Below are 6,260 nucleotides of genomic sequence, written 5' to 3'. Positions count from 1 at the left end.
GAGGAGTTTGTAAGCCGCTCTGAGACACCTTTGGGTAGTGAAGGGCGGGGTATAAATCCAATCTCCTCCTCTTCTTCTTCCTCCTCCTCCTCCTCCTCCTCTTCTTCTTCCTCCTCTTCTTCTTCTTCCTCTTCCTCTTCTTCTTCCTCTTCTTCCTCTTCCTCTTCTTCTTCCTCTTCTTCCTCTTCCTCTTCTTCATCCTCTTCTTCCTCCTCTTCTTCCTCTTCCTCCTCCTCCTCCTCCCCCCTCTCCTCCCTTTCAGAGATTATTCAGGTATCATTGATACCTTGATTTTTTCCCCTCAGTGGGGACCCAAATTGGCTTATATTGTCCTCCTCTTCTCCATCTCATCCTCACAACAGCCCTTTGAAAGAAGTCCGGCTGGGAGTGTGTGGGCCGGCCCAACCTCCCTCAGCAAGTTTCTAGGGCGGGGGTGTGTGTGTGTCAAACCTGGGTCTCACTAACCCTAGTTAGATGATGTAACCCAGGGGTGTCAAACTCATTTGTTATGAGGGCCAGATCTGGCATAAATGAGACCTTGTTGGGCCGGGCCACGTGTGTCATAAAATGTAATGCCAGGTAGCGGAGATATAAACTTTATGAAGGACACAAACACAAATAAAGATTTTTTTTACTTAAAATAAAAACATGCTTAAAACATTAGCACTCTTGCAATATTTTGTTTATTTAATAGTGTCTGATAACTGACACCTCTTGCTCTGAATTATTACATCAAAACGTCTGTGCTGTTGCAGTCTTGAGTATGCTGTTCAGGTGTGTATCTGTAAGCTGCAAACCTACGATGAAGCAGCAGCAGCAGAACTGGAAGAAGAAGCAGAAGACAGCCAGTTCCACTGTGGGCCCGATAGAAGCCCTCCGGGGGCCTCCTTCGGCCCCTGGGCCGCATGTTTGATACCCCTGATGTAACCACTACACACCCTTTCTGCATGTCTACATGTGAAATAAAATCGACCAGCTGACCACCATGGCTCAGCTGGTGGCCTTGGGCCGGTCGCATACTCTCAGTCTAACTTACCTCACAAGTTAGTTGTTGTAGATTTTCCAGGCTGTCTGGCCGTGGGCTTGGCATTGTGGTACCTGACGTTTCGCCAGCAGCTTTGACTGGCATCCTCACAGGTATAACACAGAAAGATGGAGTACTCTCTGTGTCAAGGTGAGAAGAAAAATGTAGGGAGCGGTGGCGCAGGCAGCTAATGCCTGCAGTAACAACACTAGCGAACAGCTGCTACGGCTGTTCGAGACCACCGTGGCCGGGGTGAGCTCCCGGCCCTAGTCCCAGCTCCCGCCCACCCAGCGGCTCGAAAGTGTACTCACGAGTAGACAAATGGGTACCTGCCATAGGTGGCAGGGGGCACCCACCTCCTGACGGTGTGGGCCAGGAGTGCGGCGGCGGTACTGAGGGCGGTGGAGTAGTGGTGGCAGCAGAGATGATCTGAGGATGTGGCGACGACGGATGGAGGCAGAGCTGTGATGACACGATGACGCATAGGAGGCAGCACGGCGGAGCCTGAGGGACGTTGGCCGAGCCACAGTCGGAGCAGCCGCGCGCCAGAGGAACACCAGCTGAAGCCTGCCGAGGAAGCCGTCGGCCCATTCGAAGCACTGGAAGTAACATCAGAAGTCCGCCCGCCCAGAGAGAAAACAACAGAACGTATGCCGCTGGGTGCCGGTAGGCAGCCCCTTCCCAAAAATGAATTGTGGCCCTAGATTAGGATTAATTGGTATATATATATATACCCTCTGTAAACCGCTCTGAGACCCTTCGGGGTCAAGGGCGGTGTAGAAATTGAAAGTATAAATAAATAAATATAAATAAAATGGTAGGCAGGTAATTTATATCTACTCAGGAAGGTGGGGCAGGGCTGAGTCATACTCTCGTAGGAGTTCCCAATGGAGGAGCTTTCCTGAGGAGGTTCTTTTGCATGTGACACAAGGTTGCCGTGCAGATGAAATGGAGGAAAGGAGGACAACACAAGCGGCTTTGAGTCACGGGGGGGGGAGAGGCAGGCTATAAAGGAAAGAAATAAATCAAATCTGCCTTGATTCATGTTGGGTGGGATGTGGAGATTGCTCCTGTCACAGGAGACAATCTGGAGGCAGAGGCAGAGTCAGATTTGCATCCAGGCATTCCCATTGTTGCTTGCAGGCAGGGAGAACCGTTTCAAGCAAGCGGTGGAGCGTGAGAAGTGAGCTTTAATTAGACTGTCAGTTTAAAGCCCACCCAGCTTTCGAAGGCCACAGCCCAGTCCAGGTGCCGTAGGGAAGGGCCAGCCAGTCAGTTAAAGGCTGGGGAGCAGAGGTGTGAAATGCAGAGATCAGTTGAGCATCCAAGAAGGGTGGGATGTGCCCACGGTGTGGGTTAGGGCCCAGGGCAGGGTAGGATGTAAGCAGCGGCTGAGCGAGAGACTGCCCTGTAACTCTGCGCTGCTGGCAAGTGCCTCCGGAGCGCGAGAGCCAATGGCGCAGGCCAGACAGAGACTGTTGCTACAGCAATTGTTGAGCCCCCTCAGTCTGCAGAGCGGCTGACTGGCCCGCCTGAGGGCGGAGGAGCGATGGAGGCGGCAGGCGAGCGGCTTTCAGTATCTGAAGCACGAAGGGATTCCGGCCTGACCTTTTCCTGTGGCAGCTTGGAAGTGTAGCCGTAACTTATTACGAGGTTCTGCAAACCGTGTGCTCTCTCCTGCGGCAGGGCCCCAGGATTCAGAACTTTGCAACTTGGTGGGGTTTTTTTTTTAAAAAAAAAAACTTGGACAGGATGATTGAACGCCCCCCCCTCCCCCGCCAAAAGGCCTCCTGGCTCCAAAAGAGACCACCTTTATCTTCATTTGCAGCTTTATGCACAGGAGACGGTGTTTGAGCTTGAGCCGTGCCTTGAAATCTGCTGAGCTGGGCCGGAGCTCTAGAGCGGTGGGAACATCCTTCTCCATTAGAGGGAACATATGCTAATAGTGCCATGGCCCAGTTAAACAGCCGTGGCTGCCATTCATTGTCATTAGGGGCGCATCACTTTCAAGGCAGCATCCCCCACCTCAAGTGACAGCCTGATTTACCATCCCCTGCCTCAGGAGCACCGTGCGCACACCTTCCCTCCGGAGCAGTTTAAAAACGGCTCAGGTGCTGCAGTCTGGCAAGCGGAGAGAGGTGCTGCAAAACGGATCCTGCCAAGCGGTACTTGGGGTGCCCTGCGGTGCCCTGGCATTTTCTTGCTAAGCTTCCTGTCACCAGAGAACCCAGAAAGACCGGCTGTTCCAAACCGTCAGGAAAAAAACTCCCAAACAGCACCGGGAGCATAAATACTTTGACGAGGGCCGATGGGCAAACTTTCTGACTTCACTAAAGCTCTTCTTCAGACTGGATGGCAAGTCGGAAAGGTCACAGGAATATATTGCTGGGCAAGATGAAGAGCCCCTCCCCACCAGCCTGCAGGCGGCCATAATCCTGCTAGACAACCTGCTCAAGAGAGATCAGAATTAACGGCTGGCTTTTGCTGCTTTCCGATGGAGAGCCCTGTGGCCTCAGAGAGCTTTGCGGCAGCCGGAGGCTTCTGCACCCGCCGCAAGCTTTGGCACCCGAAGTGGGAGTGTGCACTGTGTGCAGTCCTCCTGTTAGACACGGTCACCATTTTGTGCGATTCAGGCATGTGTGTTTTCCGTGCACGTACAACTTGCGTATGCACAGAGAGAACTGCAGATTTTTGAGGGAATGTGCTTATGCGAGTCAGCATGGTGTAGTTGGAGTTGGAGTGTCAGACTAGGATCAGGGAGACCCGGGTTCGAATCCTCTTGCATGCCACAGAAGCTTGCTGGATGACCTTGGGCCAGTCACATTTATTTTATTTTATTATTATATTTATACCCCGTCCATCCCGCAAGCAGGCTCTCAGCCTAACCTACCTCACAAGGTTGTTGTGAGAGTAAAAGGGAGGAGGGGGAGAATGATGTAAGCTCCTTTGGGTCAGGCCCGTAGCCAGGATTTTGGGGCTTGTGGGGCACTATTTTTTTTTCTGGTGGGGCTGAAGTTCTCATTGCAGAAAGAAAAGCCATTTAGCCAACAGAAAACTGTTACCAGGATCCGTCTCTAAATTGCAAGCTGTCAACCACTTTAGATGACAGTTCTCAGCTGCCGCAAGTTAATAACTTCTGCCAGCCTAAGCAACAGTTCTGATAACAAACCGGCAGGTGGGGGTGGTGATTTCCATAGTCAAGAAAGCTAACACTTAGGCAGAAGAACTCTCTTAAAGTTTCTGGACACAGAGTTAGAAGGGATCCTAGAGGTCACCTACTCCAACCCCCTTGCTCAGTGCAGGAATTAGTCAGCTACAGCACCCCACTCTGCCTAAAGGAGCGCACACCTTTAAAAATGTTTAAAAATGATTGGAAAAGCATTTACAGGAGAAATACGGGGGTGGAGCCCCCCCCCCGAGCCCCACTGTAGCTATAGACCTTCTTTAGGGAGAAACATTAGAGATAAATAAAGTAAATAAATAAATTACACATGCCAAAGTGGTATGCACATGGAAAATACACACATCACCCCATGCAGCCCGCAATGATGGGTGCACAGATCAGGATGATTATGCATTACATTCTTCCAGTACATGTGATTGGTGTGCCTAAGTCAAACATTTGAAAAGGGCTTCCTGTCAAGCCTAATTATCTCTGCAAAACACTTTCTCTGCTCCATGTTAAGATAATGACCAATGGCAAATGGGTTTTTCTTTATGCTCTGTGTCATTTTTTTCTTTCCCCTTCTCCATCCGTTTTTGGACTCCCCCCCCCCCCTTAATGTCCAGTCAGAAAAAGAATTGTGGCGAACTTGAAAGCCTTGCTCATTACTTTGTGCTGTTTTAATTGGCCCTGGAGCTTTTCGAACTACTTGTATAGGAGCCTGCTTGTTGGCAGTGAAATATATTCCGCCTTGCTGCTGGTTTGGAGAGCCAGTTTGGTGTAGTGGTTAAGTGTGTGGACTCTAATCTGGGAGAACCGGGTTTGATTCCCCACTCCTCCACTTGCACCTGGCTGGATGACCTTGGGCAAGCCCTAGTTCTGATAAGAGCTGTTCTTGAAAAAGAGCAGTTTCTGTCAGAGCTCTCTCAGCCCCACCTCCCTCACAGGGTGTCTGTTGTGGGGAGGGGGGTGGAAGGGAAAGGAAAGGAGTTTGTAAGCCGCTCTGAGACACCTTTGGGTAGTGAAGGGCGGGGTATAAATCCAATCTCTTCTTCTCTTCTCTTCTTCTTTGAGGGCCGTTTGCCTTGTGTGCTTCTACCCATGTCGGGCTTGGTTGTGACTGACGACGGAATCTTGTGTGATGTTCTCATTGTGCTGCGAAGGGCCCAGAAGCCCCCAAAATAAAGCACTGGTGATGGTTGATGTGGGGCGATGTCAGTTAAAAGTCTTGCGGTGTGACTTGTCTTTCCCCAGTTTTTCAGGCACTGAATTTTAAAGGGGGAGGAAGAGGTGGGAATGCATATCAACCAGGGAAAGTTAGGCCTGTGTTTCTAAATCCATTGATTTCCATAGACTTAATCACACCTGACTTAGCCTGGATTGGATCCCATCCTGAACTCTGTATGAAACAAATCTATTTGTCTATTGATTTTCTCTTTCTTTTAAAGTTCAAAACAATTCCCGCTCACAAATCTTTTAAAAAACCGCATGTTTCTGCCAATGCAGAGATGGAAAAGATCTCATGATTCAATCCATGTTTTGGCTACTGGCTTAGGCTTAGGACAAGAGTTGATTCCCTTTGCTCTACGATTTGCAAAAGAATGCAATCCACACACGATCCATCTCCAGACCCAGTCTACGAGTGGTCCAAAAAAGAAGGGGTTACAGATCGGAAAGAAAGAAGTGGTAGCAACAGGATCCGGTCCCGAGCTTTCTGTCTGGGCTTCCTCAGTCTCTGATGGGAGCAGATCTCTGTCCCCTGTGCACACAAAACGGCATGGCCTGAAGACGCCCTTGAGGGAATGAGCAGGGTTGGAGACCCCATTTAGACAAGCTTCTCTGTGAAGTTGGGGGTGGATGCAGCTTGACTCCCCATTCCATCTCTTCCGCCTGTTCTCTCTGTGGTAGGTGAACATAAGAAAAGCCAGGGCTATTTTTGGGTAGGAACGGAGTTCCGGCTGGCTTCAGAGTTGGCCACGCCCACTACAGCCAAGACCTCTGCGTGCAGTGCGTGGCTACAGAGGGAAGGCCTGGAGAGCGACCCCCCCCCCGTGACTCTGAGGCGGGGGGGGG

Source organism: Gekko japonicus, unplaced genomic scaffold, assembly GCF_001447785.1.
Source record: "Gekko japonicus isolate JY-2015 unplaced genomic scaffold, Gekko_japonicus_V1.1 scaffold4667, whole genome shotgun sequence".
Classification (NCBI taxonomy): Eukaryota; Metazoa; Chordata; class Lepidosauria; order Squamata; family Gekkonidae; genus Gekko; species Gekko japonicus.
The sequence above is the reverse complement of the archived record's forward strand: the minus strand, read 5'-3'. Positions refer to the sequence as shown.